The sequence below is a fragment of the Ovis canadensis genome, chromosome 25 (genome assembly GCF_042477335.2).
Source record: "Ovis canadensis isolate MfBH-ARS-UI-01 breed Bighorn chromosome 25, ARS-UI_OviCan_v2, whole genome shotgun sequence".
In the NCBI taxonomy this organism is placed as follows: Eukaryota; Metazoa; Chordata; class Mammalia; order Artiodactyla; family Bovidae; genus Ovis; species Ovis canadensis.
The window spans coordinates 18,915,765-18,937,047 of record NC_091269.1 but is presented as its reverse complement, the minus strand read 5'-3'; the positions used below and the strand labels follow the sequence as shown (position 1 = coordinate 18,937,047).

Here is a 21,283-nt window from a genome sequence, read left to right as displayed (position 1 = left end):
AAACAGTGTCAGACTTTATTTTGGGGGGCTCCAAAATCACTGCAGATGGTGATTGCAGCCATGAAATTAAAAGACACTTACTCCCTGGAAGGAAAGTTATGATCAACCTAGATAGCATATTCAAAAGCAGAGACATTACTTTGCCAACAAGGGTCCATCTAGTCAAGGCTATGGTTTTTCCAGTAGTCATGTATGGATGTGAGAGTTGGACTGTGAAAAAAGCTGAGCGCCAAAGAATTGGTGTTTTTGAACTGTGGTGTTGGAGAAGACTGTTGAGAGTCCCATGGCCTGCAAGGAGGTCCAACCAGTCCATTCTAAAGGAGATTAGTCTTGGGTGTTCTTTGGAAGGACTGATGCTAAAGCTGAAACTGCAGTACTTAGGCTACATTATGTGAAGAACTGACTCACTGGAAAAGACTCTGATGCTGGGAGGGATTGGGGGCAGGAGGAGAAGGGGACGACTGAGGATGAGATGCTGGATGGCATCACTGACTCGATGGACGTGAGTCTGAGTGAACTCCGGGAGTTGGTGATGGACAGAGAGGCCTGGTGTGCTGCGATTCATGGGGTCGCAAAGAGTCAGACACGACTGAGCGACTGAACTGATGATTCAGTGGTCAAGAATCTGCCTGCCAATGCAGGAGACGTGCAGAGATGCATGCTTGATCCCTAGGTGGGTAAGAATCTCTGGAGAAGGAAATGGCAACCCACAATAGTATTCTTGCCTGGGAAATACCATAGACAGAGAAGCCTGGCTGACTATAGTTCATGGGGGTCACAAAAGAGTCGGATATGACTTAGCGACTAAACAACAAAATGAGAAGTTGGGGAGCACAGCCCACAAAACCACCTTCCTTTTGACACCAATTGCAAATGTGAGGCTCCCCAAAGTCCATCCTTAGGTGACCTCAACTCCCTTTCAGGTACCATTTTCTCCTTCTCTTCCGGCTCACAAAATGGGCAACACTCTGGCTCTCAAGGTTAAGACTGCTGCCTGTGCCTGAGGTCTCTTTTACCCACTTTTAGCCTATTTCTTTCTGCAGATTTTCCCCTTCTCCAAATATGAACAATTTACCTCTGTCTTTAAAAAGCATTTTTATTTGACCTAGTTATATTCTAATTTTCTGTTAGAGTTATTTACCCTAATTATTCTCCAGAAGGACCGGTAGAACTCATTGAAAGCTGACATACGCATAGTTACAGTTTATAACAGCAAAGGACGTAGCCTGAAAGCAGATAACTAGAGAAGTGTATGGGCAGCGCCTTGGAGAGTGGTGGGCTTCCAACTCAAGCCTTTCAGCTTCCTCCCCCACAGAGACAAGAATGGTGCGAACTCCTCTTAGCAATGATGTGAGGCGGCATGAGGGGAATATTGCTGATCAGGGACACTCACTCAAGTCTTGGTATCCAAAGCCTTTATTGGGGCTCCATGGTCAGCTGTCCATGTGGTTGACCTCAGTCTCCAGACCTTCTGGAGGTTGAGCTGATACTGCATGACTCAGAAGCCCCCACATCAACACATTGTTAGATATTCTGGTGCAGTCCAAAACCCCAGGTCAACAAAGACACTCACCAGGTATGGCATTTCAAGGGCTTGGAAATTACCCACCATGGGATGGGGGCTAAGGTCAACCCTCCTTTTGGTGAATGTTAAAATTCTTACTATACATGCAGAAATGTTTTCTTTTAGATACACTTGGAAATAACAGTCTTCTTTAAAAACAAAATTTGTTTTCTATTTGAGACAAAACAGAGTGAACTACATCACCCACAGTAAATGCATTTTGAATACCGGCTACTGTGCTTAGAGAATCCAGTGTTAATGTTGACATATTGTACCTTACCATGTCTTAGCCGTGTCTTCTCTACTGGCTGAAGGTCCGGGTGTGTTACATGTTACACGCGCCAGCAGCACAGGCTGCACAGGGCTGGGGGGAGGCTTAGTCTGGCTTCTGACCGGTATTGTCATTTTGGGCATGGTTGTCAATTCCCTGGGTTCTGAAAAGAAGCATGATGAGGTGCTGAACAATATCAGCAGCCCCGGAATCTACAGTTGACTTGTCACTGTCACTCAGTTCCCTTTCACATACCACTTTTGTCTTCTCTCCAGGCTCAGAAAATGGACAACACTCTGGCTCCTAAGGGTAAGACCTCTGCCTGTGCAAGAGGTCTCATTTACCCCTCTTTTAGCCCATTTCTTTCTACAGATTTTCTTCTTCACCAAATATGAACAAGTTATACCTGTCTTTGATAAACATTTTAATTTTATCTAATTATATCCCAATTTTCTATTATTTATTTATTTATTAGATTAAACACATGCCAAAGATTTATTAAACTCATGACTAAAGGAACAAGAAAGCCGAGAGAGTTAGTTCAAAGGGTTATGGGAGATACAGAAGTATTTATAGGCACAGAAAGAATGCTGGAAGAAGATTACAGAATCCCATACAAATTGGTTAATGTTCCATAGAGGAATAATAACTGTTGGAGTTTTATTTTCTATAAGCTATAAATCATTTGCATATCTATAGGACAAAGTTCTTTGGATAACAATAATTTGTGAGTGATATTAGTAAAATTATTTTATACTTATTTCTGTTAAACCACATATAAAATATCTTTTCTGATTACAATGGAATAAAACTAGAAGTCAATAACAAAATGAAAACTGGAAAATATACAAATATATGGAAATTAAGCAATGCCCTCAAACAGCCAGTAAGTCAAAGAAAAAATTATAAGCTAAATTAGAAAATATCTTGCAACAAATGAAAATGAAAACAAAACATAATTATGTTAGGTCAAAACTTAAGTGAGGTGGCAGAAACAGTGCTAAAAGGGAAATCTGCAGTTGTAAACACATTTAAAAAGAAGGACTTCAATTCAACAACCTCACTTTACAATTGAGAAAAAGAAGACAATATTAAACCGTCAGCTAGCAAAAGGAAGGAAAAAGGTTAGAGTGGAGACAAATGAGATAGAGAATAGAAAAACAATGGAAAAAAATCAGTGAAACCAAAACTTGGTTCTTGAAAAAGATTAACGAAATTTAGAAGTCTTTAGCAAAATTGATTAGGAAAAAAAGGGAAGAGAAGAAAAGTCAAATTACTATAGACAGAAATGAAACTGGAGCCATTATTACTTATTTTATAGGAATATAATAAGGCGGACTATAAGAAAGTAATAGGAACAATTGCAGGCCAACAAAATGAATAGCCTAGATGAGATTTACAAATTCCTAGAAACACACAACCTACCAAGATTGAATCACGAAGAAATAGAATATCTAAATAGACCTGTAACTAGTAAGGAGATTATATCATTAATTTAAAATTTCCCAACACAGAAAAGCCCTGGATCAGATTGCTTCTCTTGGGATTTCTACCAATCTTTCTCAAATTCTTCTTAAAAACTTTTTTAAAATATAGATTTAGTTATCTTAATTGGAGGTTAACTACTTTACAATATTGTATTGGTTTTGCCATACATCAACATGAACCCGCCACAGGTATACACGTATTCCCCATTCTGAACCCCCCTCCCTCTTCCCTCCCTATACCATCCCTCTGGGTCGTCCCAGTGCACCAGCCCCAAGCATCCAGTATCATGCGTCGAACTACTGAAGAGGAGGAAACACTTCCTAGCTTGTTCTGTGAAACCAGCATGTCTCTGATACCAAAGCCAGATAAAAATATTACAAGAAAAGAAAACCACACACCTTTACTTTTGAATATGATGTAAAAATCCTCAATTAGCAAACTGAATTAGCGGCATAGTAAGAGGATTATACACTGGGACCAGGTGGGATTTACTCTCAGAATGCAATGATGGTTCAACATATGGAAATCAATTAATGTAACAAATATTAATAGAATGAAAGAAAAAAATCACGTGATGATTATCATAACTGATTCAGAGTTGTGTTTTCTTTTCTTTTTTTTTTTTTTTTACAAAATTCAACACCTTTTTATTTTTTATTTTACAATATTATATTGGTTTTGCCATACATTGACATGAATCCACCACGGGTGTACATGTGTTCCCCATCCTGAACCCCCCTCCCACCTCCCTCCCCATCCCATCCCTCAGGGTCATTCCAGTGCATCAGCCCCGAGCACCCTGTATCATGCATCGAACCTGGACTGGTGATTCATTTCATATATGATAATATACATGTTTCAATGCCATTCTCTCAAACCACCCCACCCTCGCCCTCTCTCACAGAGTCCAAAAGACTGTTCTATACATATGTGTCTCTTTTGCTGTCTCGCATACAGGGTTATTGTTACCATCTTTCTAAATTCCATATACATGCATTAATATACTGTATTGGTGTTTTTCTTTCTGGCTAACTTCACTCTGTATCATAGGCTCCACTTTCATCCACCTCATTAGAATGGATTCAAATGTATTCTTTTTAATGGCTAAGTAATATTCCATTGTGTATATGTACCACAGCTTTCTTATCCATTCGTGTGCTGATGGACATCTAGGTTGCTTCCATGTCCTGGCTATCATAAACAGTGCTGCGATGAACATTGGGGTACACGTGTCTCTTTCAATTCTGGTTTCCTTGGTGTGTATGTCCAGCGGTGGGATTGCTGGATCATAAGGCAGTTCTATTTCCAGTTTTTTAAGGAATCTCCACACTGTTCTCCATAGTGGCTGTACTAGTTTGCATTCCCACCAGCAGTGTAAGAGGGTTCCCTTTTCTCCACACCCTCTCCAGCATTTATTGCTTGTAGATTTTTGGATCGCAGCCATTCTGACTGGTGTGAAATGGTATCTCATTGTGGGTTTGATTTGCATTTCTCTAATAATGAGTGATGTTGAGCATCTTTTCATGTGTTTGTTAGCCATCTGTATGTCTGCTTTGGAGAAATGTCTGCTTAGTTCTTTGGCCCACTTTTTGATTGGGTCGTTTATTTTTCTGGAATTGAGCTGCAGGAGTTGCTTGCATATTTTTGAGATTAATTCTTTGTCAGTTGCTTTGTTTGGTATTTTATTTCCTCCCATTCTGAAGGCTGTCTTTTCAGCTTGCTTATAGTTTCCTTTGTTGTGCAAAAGCTTGTAATTTTAATTAGGTCCAATTTGTTTATTTTGGCTTTTATTTCCAATATTCTGGGAGGTGGGTCATAGAGGATCCTGCTGTGATTTATGTTGGAGAGTGTTTTGCCTATGTTTTCCTCTAGAAGTTTTATAGTTTCTGGTCTTACATTTAGATCTTTAATCCATTTTGAGTTTATTTTTGTGTATAACACCATTTTATGATAAAAAAGAGTCAGTAAACTAGGAATGGAAAGAAATTTCCTCAACATAATAAAGGCCACATAAGAAAACTTTCATATCCAAAGGTGAAAGATTGAAACGTGTTTTTGTTAAGACCAGGAACAAGAAAAGGATGCTCATCTTTTGCAATTTCTTGAAGAAATAAAATTATCTCTGTTTACAGATGGCATGATCATATATGCAGAAAACCCAAAAGATTATACATAAAACTTGTCAGAATTAATAAATGAATTCAGCAAAGTTGCAGGACACAAAATCATTGTACAAAAATCAGTTGCATTTCTATACAAAAACAATGACAATCCAAAGAGGAAATTAAGAAAACAATTCTACTTACAATAGCATCAGAAAAAATAAAATACTTAGGAATAAAGAATCAAGGAGGCAAAAGTCTTGTACCCTGAAAACTGTGAAACATTGCTTAAAAGAAATTAAAGAATACACTAAAAAATGGGAAGACATTATTTGTTCACAAATTGAAAAGATTTTATGTTGTAAAATGCCAGTACTATCCAATGTGTGCATGCTCGATTGTGTCCAAATCTTTGCAACCCCATGGACTGTAGCCTGCCAGTCTCCTCTGTCCATGGAATTTTCTGGGCAAGAATGCTAGAGTGGGTTGCCAGTTTTTACTCCAGGAGATCTTCCCAGCCCAGGGATTGAACCCCAGTCTCCCACATCGCAGGTGGTTTCTTTACCACTACACCTGGGAAGCAATACTATTCAAAGTGATCTGCAGCTTCAGTGAAATCCTTATCAAAATCCCAATGATTTTTTTTTCAAAAATAGAAAAACTTATCTTAAAATTCAAGGTACCCTGAATAGCCAACGAATACAAAGTTGAGGACTCATAATTCCAGATTTCAAAACTTATTACAAAGCTACAGTAATTAAAAAAAAAAAGTGAGATACTGGCAAACAGACATACACATATAGAAATGAAATAGAATAGAGAGCTCTCAAACAAATCTTTTCACATAAATAAACCTTTGCACAAGGATGCCAAGACCATTCAATAAAGAAAAGACGGACTCCTCAACAAATTGTGCTGAGAAAACTGAATATCCTTATGCAAAAGAGTGAAGTTGTACTCTTATCTTACAACATATACAAAAAAAAAAAAATCTACTCAAAATGGATCACAGACTTAATTGTAAGAGCTAAAACTATAACACTCTCAGAAGAAAACTGGAAAAAGCTTCATAACATTAGTTTTGGCAACAATTTATTTGCTATGCCACAGAAAGCACAGCAATAAAAGAAAACATACACAAATTGCGCTTAATCAAAATTTAGTTTTATACATTTCAAAGTACACTATCAACAGAGGGAAAAGGCAACCCATAGATTGGGAGAAAATACACGCAAACCATAGATCTGATAAGGGGTTAATATTCAGAATTATAAAGAATTCCTGCAACTTAACAACAACAATTGAAACAACCTGATTTAAAAATGGGCAAAATACTTAAATAGATATTTATCCAAAGAAGATGTACAAAGGCCAATAAGCACATGAAAAGATGCTCCACATCACTGACTGGTCAGTCAGTCAGTCAGTTCAGTTGCTCAGTCGTGTCTGACTCTTTGCAACCCCATGAATCGCAGCACGCCAGGCCTCCCTGTCCATCACCAACTCCTGGAGTTCACTCAGACTCACATCCATCGAGTCAGTGATGCCATCCAGCCATCTCATCCTCGGTTGTCCCCTTCTCCTCCTGCCCTCAATCCCTCCCAGCATCAGAGTCTCTTCCAATTAGTCAACTCTTCACATGAGGTGGCCAAAGTACTGGAGTTTCAGCTCTAGCATCATTCCTTCCAAAGAAATCCCAGGGCTGATCTCCTTCAGAATGGACTGGTTGGACCTCCTTGCAGTCCAAGGGACTCTCAAGAGTCTTCCCCAACACCACAGTTCAAAAGCATCAATTCTTCGGTGCTCAGCTTTCTTCACAGTCCAACTCTCACATCCATACATGACTACTGGAAAACCATAGCCTTGACTAGACAGACCTTAGTCGGCAAAGTAATGTCTCTGCTTTTAAATATGCTATCTAGGTTGGTCATAACTTTTCACTGACTGGTAGGGAAATACTAATCAAACCCCTATGTGATATCACTTCACACCCATTAGAAGTATTGGCAAAGATGTGGAGAAACTGGAATCCTTGTGTATTACTGTTTGGACTGTAAAATGGTGAAGCTGCTGTGTAGAAAATTAAACACAGAATCACCATATGATGAAGAAATTCCAATTATAGGTATATACTCAAAAGAACTGGAAGCAGGGACCTGAACACTCATGTTCACAGCAGCATTATTCACAACAGCCAAAAGATGATAACAACCCACATGTCTATTGATAGGTCAACGGATGAACAAAACGTGGTATACAAAGCATGGGGCATTATTAAGCTTTCAAAAGGAAGGAAATTCTAATGCTACGAAACTGATGAACTTTGAAGACATTATGCTAATTGGTATGTCAGTCACAGAAGGATAAATACCCTATAGAGCCACTTACATGAGGTACTTAGAATAGTCAAAATTCATAGAGACAAACAGCAGAATGCTTGTTGCCAGAGTCTGGGGGAGGAAGGAGAGATGAATTACTGTTTAAGGTAAATGGAGTTTGAGTTTGGGAAGATAAAGATGTTCTGGAGGTGAGTAGTGGTGATGGTTGCATAGCAGTGTGAATGTACTAATGTCACTGAATTATACACTTAAAATGGTAAATTTTGGGTTATGAATATTTACCAGGATAAAAAAATCATTCGCATTTTTATAAGTTAACATCAATATTTCCTTACACAATTAAAAAATGTCTAATCAATAATTAAGCAAGATACATATCACTAGAGCAGGGTTTCCCAACCTTGGCCCTACTGTATTTTGGGACAGATGATTAATTGTTGTGGGCACTGTCTTGTGCCTTGTAGGGTGTTTAGTAGCATCTCTGTCCTCTTCTCACTATCTGCCACTAGCACTTTTTCCCCTTTGTGACAACCAGGATTGTCCGCAGACATTGGCAAATGCCACATCCTTACTGATTGGGAACCACTAATAAGAGTTTTGGAAATTTTGACTTGATCTCAAACTGAGAGCTGTCCAAGCAGCTTCAACTTGTAAGTCTAAAGCTATAAATTTATTTCTTGAGGTATCGATTGTTAGACATTTCTGGTAAAATCTTTTCTACCAACATCCTAAGACTGTCATTCCCTGTTGTAATCCAACTTCCAGAGTCTGTATTAATAGTTTAGAGAAGAGCAAGTTCATAGCTCAGAGAACTGACCTCCTTCATGGTGTGCATGAAATATTTATGTAATTGACTTGAGTTCCTAAATAGACAAACAAGACTGTTAACCCAAGTCTCCACTGTATTTCATGTGGTAGAGAAAAATTATCAGTATCCTCCTATATGCTGCTGCGTTGCTTCAGTCACGTCCGACTCTGCGCGACCCCATAGACGGCAGCCCACCAGGCTCCCCCGGCCCTGGGACTCTCCAGGGAAGACCTGGAGTGGGTTGCCATTTCCTTCTCCAATGCAGGAAAGTGAAAAGCGAAAGTGAAGTCACTTAGTTGTGTCTGACTTTCGCGACCCCATGGACTGCAGCCCACCAGGCCCCTCTGTCTATGGGATTTTCCAGGCAAGAGTACTGGAGTGGGTTGCCATTGCCTTCTCTGCCCCCTACATGGTTAGACCATAAAGCCAGACTCCTAATCATTGCTACAAGGAATACAATATTAGCCACGTCCAAATCAGAGCCAAAAGCAAGCTTGTCTAAAGACCTCAAACAGAACCAAAACCATGGGGCAGGGATAGAGGGCAGAGAAGCAGAGAGTCAAAAAACGATTCCTATTACTACTTGGGATTCACTCCAGGAATGAACAAAATATGTTCCTGGGCTTACCTGGCCTCGGGGGTGCACTTTTTTGGGGCAGTGATGTGCTGAAAGTTGAATCTACTTGGACGTCACTGTCAAGGTATATCCCATGGGCTGAATGGTGCCCCTCCAAATGCATTTGTTGAAGCCCCAGCCCTCAATATGACTGTGTTGAGAGATGGGGCCTGTGAGGAAATCAATTTGGGATGCCATCAGGTCTACCTCTGGTGCGTCTCTGTCCTGCCTCAGTGGTAGAATGAGCGGGCTGATGGGAAAGAGTAAGGTGTCTGTGTCAGCAAGGGACAGACCAAGTCAGACGAGGAAAGAAAAGCTTCGCTGGAAACTCTGTCTCCACCCCCATCTAAAGCAGGGAGGGACACCTCTAGTGAAAAAAAGCCAGGGCTGTGGATGCTGCTTTTTTCTGTCTTACAGATGGGAGCTAGCAGTTCCAAGAACTACTCCTTTAAAAAGTATTTTTATAAAAACTGGGACAAGTTTGATCCCCAGAGTTTAAAAAAGACATGCCTGATCTTCTTCTCTGATACTGAATAGCCACAGTATCCTTTGGAAGAAGGGGAACGCTGGCCGGTTGAAGCGTATCTTGATTATAATATTGTTTTACAATTAGACTGGTTCTGTAGAAAACAAGGGAAATTGGTAGAAGTGCCATATGTGTTGCTCTTTTTCTCTCTGTGAGACATGTCAGACTTGTGCAGATTTGGGTGTGAATCTGTCACCCACCTCCTATCCTCTTACTTTGCCCCTATATCTGGGGCTTCCAATTGAACAGACTGAGAACTGGGGCATCCTTCCAGGAGGGGTTGCCTCAGACTCAGTAGAAATTCAAACAGTCCCAACTGTGGTCTAGGATCTAAAAAATACATAGAAGCCTTTATGGGACTAACTTTACTTTATGACTTTACTTGGAGAGATGTAACATATGTCTTGGGACAGACACTGACTCCTGATTCAAGAACTCAAGTTTTCGGGGAAGCTACTACTTTTGGAGATGGCTTGAACGTGAGACAAGTGGGAAAAGAGAACACAAAATAGCCCTCCTCCCGACTGGGAGCTGAGCATTTCCCATAGCAGAGCTAGACTGGGACTATAACATGGCTAAACGAAGATGGGATCAGAGCCTTCTTTGTCATATGTATTCTTGAAGGACTCAAGCGAGCACATGCTAAGACTTTAAACTATGCTAAGTTGGCTGACATAGAACTGGGAGAAAAGGAAACTCCTAACATAGACTATGGGAGGCTCTCTGCAAGTTTACTGACATTGATCCCAAACGTACAGAGGGAGGAATGATCTTAAAAGAGATTTCTCATTCAGTCGGCTCAGGATATCCACCGTAAAGTACTAAAATAGGCATTCGGACCAAATCAGTCTTTAGATAAACTGCTGCAGACAGTTTACTATGGTAGGGAGGATGAGGAGGAGAAAAGGCAGAAAGAGCCCAGGAAAGACTGAAGCTCTAACAATGGCTTTCAGATCCATTCTAAAACAGCCTGAAAAATGCCCAGAAGAACCCAGGCGAAAAGGGACAGGCTTGTTATTACTATGGAAAGGAGGGGCATCTCAAGTGAGGCTGCCCTCAGGCATCTAAGCTGCTCCAGCTCCCTATCCGGTCTGGAAAGGACCACGCTGGAGGAGAGACTTCCCGAGAGGCGTAGGCCTCAGGGCTTGGACTCTCAGGACAATCAGGACTGAAGGTGCCTGGAGGTCCCCATATGAACCCCTGCCCTAATAACACCCAAGGACCCCGGGTGTTAATAACTGTGGGGGGGGTGGTGGCAGTCAATTGATTTTCTTTTGGACTCTGGGGCAACTTTCTCTGTGCTCACTGAAGGCCCTGGCCTGCATGCTTCCTGATCCACTATCGGGACTGTCTGGATGAGCCAAATGCTATTATTCCAGTCATCCTTTAAGCTGCAACTGGGACTCTACGCTGTTGCTCATGAGTTTCTGATCATGTTGGAGTCTCCCTCATGCCTTCTGGGGAGGGATATACTGAGCAACGTCCAGGCTTCTGGTTTCATGAATATGGAGCCTGCTTTTTCTCTCCCATTATTTGAACAAAATGTAAATCCTAAAGTGTGGACTGATGGAAAAACTGTGGGTCGAGCACAAAATACTGTTCCTATCCTTGTCAAGCTCAAAGACCCTCATCTATTTCCATATCAAAAGCAGTATCCACTGAAACCTGAGGTTAAGGAAGGGTTAAAACCCATCATTGAAAATTTAAAGGAACAAAGACTATTAATTCCCTATAACAGTCCATGTAACATTTTGAGTGTAAGAAAAGTCAAATGATAAATGGAGACTAGTTCAAGATTTATGAATAATAAATGAGGCTGTGATTTCTTTACACCCCACGGTGCCTAATCCTTATACTTTATTGTCTGACTTTTAACTTGGATTATACATGATCTTTGAAGAAGGCAATGGCAACGCACTCCAGTACTCTTGCCTGGAAAATCCCATGGGCGGAGGAGTGTGGTGGGCTACAGTCCATGGGGTCACTAAGAGCTGGACACGACTGAGCTACTTCACTTTACTTTTCACTTTCATGCATTGGAGAAGGAAATGGCAACCCACTCCAGTGTTCTTGCCTGGAGAATCCCAGGGACGGGGAAGCTTGGTGGGCTGCCATCTATGGGATTGCACAGAGTTGGACACAACTGAAGCGACTTAGCAGCAGCAGCAGCAGCAGCAGCAGCAGCAGCAGCAGCAGCAGCAGCAGCAGCAGCATACATTATCTTGATTTAATGACTATTTTACTGCACATAAATAGGTAAATGGGTCTAGAACGGGTGGTTTTCTCCCTGATGTTTATCAAATATGGAATGAGATCATATGGCTAACTCCTGAAAAGAGATACCTACTATCTAACACCTCCATATGCTGGGAACCAAAAGAGCCATCCCCAGAAGTTAGCTGACAATTATAACGACTAGAAACAATTGGGATTTTTGCCCCAAGAAACAAGCAGTGTAACCATTCCTATGTGTTCCAAGCCCAGTTCAAGTCCTCCTTTTGCCTGGCCAGGCACTGATTAGGACCAGATCCCTCAGTCACGCTGGCTTGCTCCTGACGGGACCCACTGGATGTGTGGCTCTTACCTATGGGCGTGGCCTCCCCCTGGCTGGACAGGGAGATGCACCCTAGGTCTCGATTTTATTCATGACTTCATGGTTTCAGAGTTTCCAGAGAAGCCTGCTAATCTGCCATACCTTAAAGCTCACTGGACAAGGTCTATATTTCACTGGTATGATTATCTGGCTGCAATATTCATTCCCTCTGGGAACTACTGATATTATGCTATGAGTTGATGCTCTGACTAACTTTACTCAACACAGTTTACAAGATTCTCAAAAAATCAATTTCAGCCCTTAATGCTGAACAAATACAAATTAGATAGGTGGTTTTACAAAACAGATTGGCCTTAGATATTCTAATGGCTTCACAAGGAGGAACTTGTGCCATTATTCATACCCAATGTTGTACATATATACCAGATATGAGCACTAATGTTACTCACTTCACTAAGCACATGAACAAGATGATTCAGGCTATCGATACTCCTGAAGCCTCAGTCACCTCATTTTGGGAAACATTAACTAGCTCCCCATGGTAGATAACTATCTTAATAATAATTCTAATTTTTCTGTTTTTATTGTTTGCTCCCTGCCTCTGTAATTGTGTAACTGGGTTTGTTTCTAATCATCCGAAAGCTTTTCAGTTAAAGTGGTTGTCCAAGCTCCTGTGAGTGCCACAGCCTCTCCAACTATTACCTGGGGGCCCTGGATCAGAGACTCAGTGTGAGGGTTAGGGGAATGTGCTGCCTCAACAATTTAGGGACAGTGCCCCATCCCAGCAGGAAGCAGTTATGGAATGAAAACACCACCCCTTTTCCTGTGCAACATAATTCTCCTCAAAGAAAAAGGGGGGAATGAGAGTCAGTTCTTAGGTTGATAAGAAGTCCGGGACCCCCAAGGATGAGAAAGGGGTCTGGGGTTCTCAGAGAGGTGAAAAGGATAAACCAGAGCTAATGATTACACAGCAAAACAGCTCATCTTGCTCAAGGATGTTTTCTTCCTTAAACTCTGTACCAATGATTATATAACAATGTATCCTGCTCAAGGACATGTTTCTCCTTCTTAAGAAACTTCTGACTAATCCTGTCATCCGAAAGTATACGTCTGGTTCAGTTCAGTTCAGTTGCAGAGTCGTCTCCGACTCTTTGTGACCCCATGGACTGCAGCACGCCAGGCCTCCCTGTCCATCACCAACTCCCAGAGTTGACTCAAACTCATGCCCATTGGGTTGGTGATGCCATCCAACCATCTCACCCTCTGTCGTCCCCTTCTCCTCCCACCTTCAATCTTTCCCAGCATCAGGGTCTTTTCAAATGAGTCAGTTCTTCACATCAGGTGGCCAAAGTATTGGAGTTTCAGCTTCAACATCAGTCTTTCCAATGAACACCCAGGACTGATCTCCTTTAGGATGGACTGGTTGGACCTCCTTGTAGTCCAAGAGACTCTCAAGAGTCTTCTCCAACACCACAGTTCAATAGCATCAATTCTTTAGCTTTCTTTATAGTCCAACTCTCACATCCATACATGACTACTGGAAAAACCGTAGCCTTGACTAGATGGACCTTTGTTGGCAAGGTAATGTCTCTGCTTTTCAATATGCTGTCTAGGTTGGTCATAACTTTCCTTCCAAGGAGTAAGTGTCTTTTAATTTCATGGCTACAATCACCATCTGCATTGATTTTGGAGCCCCCCAAAATAAAGTCTAACACTATTTCCAGTGTTTCTCCATCTATTTGCCATGAAGTGATGGGACTGGATGCCATGATCTTAGTTTTCTGAATGTTGAGCTTTAAGCAAAAGCTCTTGAGTGATCAAGCCTGGTCCCTGGTCATCCCAAAGCTAAATCTTTTTCTTCAGAGATCACAAATCTGACATCATTTACCAAAGTGTTTAATTTTTACCTTCTACTCGTGGTTTGTTATACTCATCCACAATTCAAAAATTATACAGAAACACACACACACACACACACACACACACACACACGGGACTTCCCAAGTGGCTCAGTGGTCAAGAATCTGCCCGCCAATGCAGGAGACACAGGAGTGCAGGTTTGATTTCTGGGTCAGGAAGATCCCTTGGAGAAGAAAATGGCAACCCACTCCAGTTTCCTTGCCTGGAAAATCCCATGAACAGAGGAGCTTTGTGGGTTATATACCATTGGGTCACAAAGAATTGGACATGACTGAGCAACTGAGCATACACACACACACACACACACACACACACACAAATACACACAAACACACACAAATACACATATACACACATATATAGGGCTTCCTTAGTGGCTCAGTGGTAAAGAATCCACCTGTCAATGCAGGAGATGTGGGTTCAATCCCTGAATCGGAAAGATACTCTTGAGAAGGAAATGGCAACTCACTCCAGTATTCTTGCCTGGAAATCTCATGGACAGAGAAGCCTGTTGGGCTACAGTCCACAGGGTTGCAAAAGAATCAGACAGAACTTAGCAACTAAACAACAATAATACATACATACACATATATATACACATTTAAGATTTTTGCATCGTTTTAATGTGCATTCCTCACTTTAGTTTTTGCTATTGATATATTATTTGCTGTTTATTTTATATTTATTTCAGACTATAGAAATGATGCTAGACAAAAAGAAAATTCAAGTTCAAAATGGGTCATGAAACAATGGAGACAACTTGCAACATCAACAAAGCATTTGGCCCAGGAACTGCTAGTGAATGCACACTGCACGGGTGGTTCGGGAAGTTTCGCAAAGGAGACGAGAGCCTTAAAGATGAGGAGCACAGCGACTGGCCAGCAAGAATGGACCCTGACCAATGGAGAGCAGTCATCGAAGCTGGTCTTCTTACAACTACACAAGAAGGTGCCCAAGAACTCAACGTTGGCCATTCTATGGATATTTGGCATTTGAAAAAAAGGTGAAAAAACTTGAGCTGACTGATAAAAGAAATCATCGTTTGGATGTGCTGTCTTCTCTTATTCTATGGGACAACAAACCATTTTTTGATCAATTTGTGACATGGGACAAAAAGTGGAATTTATACAACAACTGGCTCAGTGGTCAGACTGAGAAGAAGCTCCAAAGCACTTTCTACAGCCAAAATTGCAGCAAAAAGAGGTCGTGGTCACTGTTTGGCGGGCTGCTGCCCGTCTGATCCACTATAGCCTTCTGAATTCTGGCAAAACCATTACATCTGAGAAGCATGCTCAGCAGATTGGTGAGACACACTGAAAGCTGCAAAGCTTGCAGCCAGCATTAGTCAACAGAATAGGCCCAGTTCTTCTCCATGACACTGTCTGACCACATGTCGCACAACCAATCCTTCAAAAGTTGAATGAATTGGTTACGAAGTTTTGCCCCATAGCCATATTCACCTGACCGTTTGCCAACTGACTGACTACCATTTCTTCAAGCATCTTGACAACTTTTTTTTTTTAGTGATAAAGAATGTTCATTTTATTAAAAATATAATCCAGCAAAGATAGCAAAGACAATCACAGTCACTTGTCCACTTTAGTCACACAGGGGAAGTGGCAGGGCTGGTATCAAAACCCTGTCCTCCTCTGCCATATCTATAATAACCTTTATTTTTGTCAGAAATAGAAAGTTGTAGTATCACTCGTTGGGGAGACAGGGCCATCAGGGAGGTTAACTTCTTGTCACCTTTGCTCAAGTAAGCGCTGTGGGTCCTGTTTCCCAATTGTTGTTTCCATGCTCACCATCCCTTTTCCTGGCCCATCCCCATTCCTACATTTAATCACACACATCTCAGTGAGATTGCTAGGGGTTTATTAAAAATGCAGTTGACTGCTTAGAACTCCCTCTTCAAACTTTCTTTTCTACACTCTTCCTCTCACTGCATCCCTTTAGGACAGGGCAGTAGGCCATCAGGGAAGAGAAATAAGGGGAGAGTGAAAAGGAGCAATGCTTTCCCCAGTCTTTAAAAACAACCAGCGAGTCCTCCTGGCTCCAGCTAAGACTCTGGTAGGAGGGTGAGATTCAGAGTCAGCTCTTATCTTCAAAGTCCTCCATGCCTCCATTCTGGGGGGCTTTGGTCTTCCTTTGTAATTTGGGCTGTGTTTCACTAGTCCATTGCCATGGCTGCTTTCTCCTTCTGGGCAAGCCTGATCTGCTGCAGTTTTCTGCGCTTCTTCCCAGAGTTGTGCTGGCACTGGATGCCCAGCTCTTGAGGCGGCACCGCATAAACAGCCTTCACAGCCTGACCACCCCGTGCTTCAGTCACTGATCCTGGTTCTAAATCTGCTGTCATTTAAACAGCTTCTTCTTCAGCTCAGTTCGTGGCCGGTCGATCTTTCTGCCTGGAGCACCCATGGGTGCACAGAGAAAATGCTTCCACAACCAGCAGGAGGCAGAAAATGCTTTCCAAGAGTTTGTTAAATCTTAAAGCGTGGATTTTTATGCTACAGGGATAAACAAACTTACTTCTCATAGGCAAGACGTGCTGATGTTAATGGTTCCTATTTTGGTTAATAAAAATGTGTTTGAGCCTAGTTATAATGATTTAAAATTCATGGGGCCAAAACTGCAATTACTTTTGTACCAACCTAACACAATGTAGTGTTAGTTTTAAGTGTACAGCAAAGCGATTCATATATAAACATCTGAATGCAGAATTCCAAAGAATAGCAAGAGATAAGAAAGCCTTCTTCAGTGATCAATGCAAAGAAATAGAGGGAAAGAACAGAAAGGGAAAGACTAGAGATCTCTTCAAGAAAATTAGAGATATCAAGGGAACATTTCATGCAAAGATGGGCTCGATAAAGGACAGGAATGGTCTGGACCTAACAGAAGCAGAAGATATGAAGAAGAGGTGGCAAGAATACACAGAAGAACTGTACAAAAAAGATCTTCACAACCCGGATAATCACGATGGTGTGATCACTCATCTAGAGCCAGTCATCCTGGAATGTGAAGTCAAGTGGGCCTTAGAAAGCATCATTACGAACAAAGCTACTGGAAGTGATGGCATTCCAGTTAAGCTCTTTCAAATCCTGAAAGATGATGCTGTGAAAGTGCTGCACTCAATAGGCCAGCAAATTTGGAAAACTCAGCAGTGGCCACAGGACTGGAAAAGGTCAGTTTTCATTCCAATCCCAAAGAAAGGCAATGCCAAAGAATGCTCAAACTACCACACAATTGCACTCATCTCACATGCTAGTAAAGTAATGCTCAAAATTCTCCAAGCCAGGCTTCAGCAATGTGTGAACCGCGAACTTCCTGATGTTCAAGCTGGTTTCAGAAAAGGCAGAGGAACAAGAGATCATATTGCCAACATCCACTGGATCATGGAAAAAGCAAGAGAGTTCCAGAAAAACATCTATTTCTGCTTTATTGACTATGCCAAAGCCTTTGACTGTGTGGATCACAATAAATCGTGGAAAATTTTGAGAGAGATAGGAATACCAGACCACCTGACCTGCCTCTTGAGAAATCTGTATGCAGGTCAGGAAGCAACAGTTAGAGCTGGACATGGAACAACAGACTGGTTCCAAATAGGAAAAGGAGTATGTCAAGGCTGTATACTGTCACTCTGCTTATTTAACTTATATGTAGAGTACATCATGAGAAACGCTGGACTGGAAGAAACACAAGCTGGAATCAAGATTGCTGGGAGAAATATCAATAACCTCAGATATGCAGATGACACCACCCTTTGGCAGAAAGTGAAGAGGAACTAAAAAGCCTCTTGATGAAAGTGAAAGAGGAGAGTGAAAAAGTTGGCTTAAAGCTCAACATTCAGAAAACGGAGATCATGGCATCCAGTCCCATCACTTCATGGCAAATAGATGGGGAAACAGTGGAAACAGTGTCAGACTTTATTTTTTCGAGCTCCAAAATCACTGCAGATGGTGATTGCAGCCATGAAATTAAAAGACACTTACTCCTTGGAAGAAAAGTTATGATCAACATCGATAGCATATTCAAAAGCAGAGACATTACTTGCCAACTAAGGTCCATCTAGTCAAGGCTATGGTTTTTCCTGTGGTCATGTATGGATGTGAGAGTTGGACTGTGAAGGAGGCTGAGCGCCGAAGAACTGATGCTTTTGAACTGTGGTGTTGGAGAAGACTCTTGAGAGTCCCCTGGACTTCAAGGAGATCCAACCAGTCCATTCTGAAGGAGATCAACCCTGGGATTTCTTTGGAAGAAATGATGCTAAAGCTGAAGCTCCAGTACTTTGGCCACCTCATGCGAAGAGTTGACTCATTGGAAAAGACTTTGATGCTGGGAGGGATTGGGGGCAGGAGGAGAAGGGGACGACAGAGGATGAAATGGCTGGATGGCATCACTGACTCGATGGACGTGAATCTGAGTGAACTCCAGGAGTTGGTGATGGACAGGGAGGCCTGGCGTGCTGCAATTCATGGGGTCGCAAAGAGTCAGACATGACTGAGCGACTGAATTGAACTGATATATGTGTATAAGTGGATATATATATACACACACACACATATACAATTATATTCAGGATTCAAGTGTATTTAGATACCGATTTCCAATTAAAGTATTTAATATCTCTTATGTATCTTATCAGAGAAGGCAATGGCAACCCACTCTAGTACTCTTGCCTGGAGAATCCTATAGACGGAAGAGCCTGGTAGGCTACAGTCCATGGGGTCTCGAAGGGTAATACACGACTTAGTGACTTCACTTTCATGCATTGGAGAAGGCACTGGCAACCCACTCCAGTATTCTTGCCTGGAGAATCCCAGGGACGGAGGAGCCTGGTGGGCTGCTGTCTGTGGGGGTTGCACAGAGTTGGACACGACTGACGTGACTTAGCAGCAGCAGCATGTATCTTATATACCAATATGACATCTGTGTAGCTTTATATTACATATTTCCTGAAAATCTCATTGAATTAAAAAGTTCACATTTTACATGAATTTTGGAGAATAATAATTTTCAAAAAAGAGTTTAAGTCAGCTTCTGAAATACATGTGCTACAAGAAGATCAATCTGTAAGAGAGGAATTTAGAGCAAGGAAAAGAATACAGCCCTGGTATGTTAATGCCCAAAAGTGCACCATGAATTTGGCTCTATACTTTATAGCAGCTGAAGGAAAGCAAAGCAAAAAAAAAAAAAAAAACAATCAGAATTTCCAGTGTTCAAGATGTAAAAAACTAGTTAGCTTGTCAATATAAGACTGAGATGAATTTCTGCCATGGGTTGTCACAGAGGATTATGCACAAAGTGAGGACCAGGTCACCTCCCTTTCCAGATCCAACAGTTCTGTCTGGCTGTTTCCTGTCCAGATGCAATTCAGTAAAAGCAGTTCTGTGAGGGGCCAGAGCAGTGCTCTTGAAGTACATGGTTTTCTACTAAATTGGCTAGAATGCAAGGGAAGAAAATAGACTTTGGAATCCTGGAGCCATGGAGACAGTGCATATTCATTAGGGAATCCTCCAGGACAGATATTTTCTTGCTCCCCAGTCTGGCAGAGTTAGAGACTCTGTTATCCGGGGAGAAAACTTGAAATGTAGGGAGTCTGTGCTGCTGAACTAAGAATGTCATCCTCTCATGAAAATTCTGAAGCCTCAGAGAAAGACAGATATCCTTACATGCATAGTGATGGGCTGATGCAATACAGGCAGTTTGGCCAAGAATGTCTTCAGAAATTTACACAGTTAGGTGGCCCTGGGCTCAGCATCCCCCCACACAGAGCAAGACAGTTGGAATTTGAGTCTGGGCTCACTCTCAAAACAGGCGTTCCCAATGCTGTCAGAAGAGCTGCACATAGAATTCCATGTTCTGACAAATTGCCATGGTAATCACACAGTTTTTCTGGATTTGATGGCTTATTATCAAGTAGTCAAGGTAATTGGGGATATTTTTGCTTCTCTGTTAGATGGAACCAAGAGTGGGAACAGCAAGGAATGGGAGACAGGCACAGCTGGAAGTGGAAGGGTAGAGAGGGGGAGGGTTGAGGGGAGATATGGGGGACTGTTCCAGAAAGGCCCTAAAAGATAAGAGGCAGCAAGGGGTAGGGGGAACAGTAGAGGAGGAGGGTTGCTATGGGTGGAATGTCCTTGTCCCACTAGTTCATATGTTGAAACCTACCTCTCCCCCCCAAGGTGATGATTCTAAGAAGTGAGTAAGGTCTTTGGAGGACCATTCAATCCTGAGGGTGGAGCCCCCATGAATGGGATTCTGCTATTATAAGAGATACTGGAGAGCTCCCTCACCCCTTTTCTCACCATATGAGGACACAGTCTGTGAGGGACGAACTAGATTCTCCCCAGAACTTGTCCATTCTGGCAGCTTGACCAGGGCTGTCAGAAATAAAGGTCTGTTGTTGATAGGCTGCCCAGTGTGTGATGCTTTGTTATAGTGGCCTGATCAGACTGAGATGCGTCTTCACCTGAGAGCCGTCCCAGGGCTGAGTAGCCTATCAGGCCACAGCTCAACTGGTGGCCCAGGTCAGGGTCTGCAGTCAGTGGGTCCTGGCACAGAACCTCTCTTTTCCTCTTCTCGGGAAGTGAACAACTCCAGAAGCCCCAGAGATAAGGAGGAGTCTGGGCAACCTCACTGCTGCATAGACAGCCGGTTTTGCACACAGGTTGAGGTTTGCGGTTTGGGAATCCTCTTCTCAAGAACAGGCTCCCGGCTATCAACTTGGGGGTATTTCCCCAGGCTTCTTGGCAGGAACTCAAGCTAAATGTTTTGTTGTTTTCAATGCATATTCTTGACTTTTTCTGTTGCTGGTACGACGTTCAGACATAAGGTTATGACCACCAGGACTGATCCAGTGAAACAAATGTTTCACCCAGATCTTATCCACAAAAAAGGAACTGTTCATATATATTTTTCTATATTGTAGTCCCTGACTACCTGCATTGTAGACAAGAAGAGAAAAAGGGCAGTTAAACAGTACTGAGCTGAATTTGATGATTTTTTAAAAATGTGATTTTTCTCTGCCCACATTTAGCAGCCGGGACCAGCTTGTGGCTCTGACGGCCCCATCGCATCCCAGGCCATAGGAGTGGC

General features: G+C 42.0%; 1 long non-coding RNA gene and 1 pseudogene across 2 annotated transcripts in view; both read right to left on the bottom strand.

Moving 5' to 3' along the window:
- LOC138430408 (uncharacterized) overlaps window positions 1-21,283 on the bottom strand; it is a 49,939-nt gene that overhangs the window by 21,469 nt on the left and 7,187 nt on the right. Inside the window, exon 3 of one of the 2 annotated variants that reach the window (XR_011253153.1) lies at window positions 1,845-1,998. The exons of the other annotated variant lie outside the window; for it this stretch is intronic. This is a non-coding gene — a long non-coding RNA (uncharacterized lncRNA). Of the gene's footprint in view, window positions 1-1,844; window positions 1,999-21,283 lie in introns of those variants that run through there. 2 annotated transcript variants of the gene reach the window in all.
- On the bottom strand, window positions 16,198-16,689 carry LOC138430404 (uncharacterized protein C11orf98-like; annotated as a pseudogene).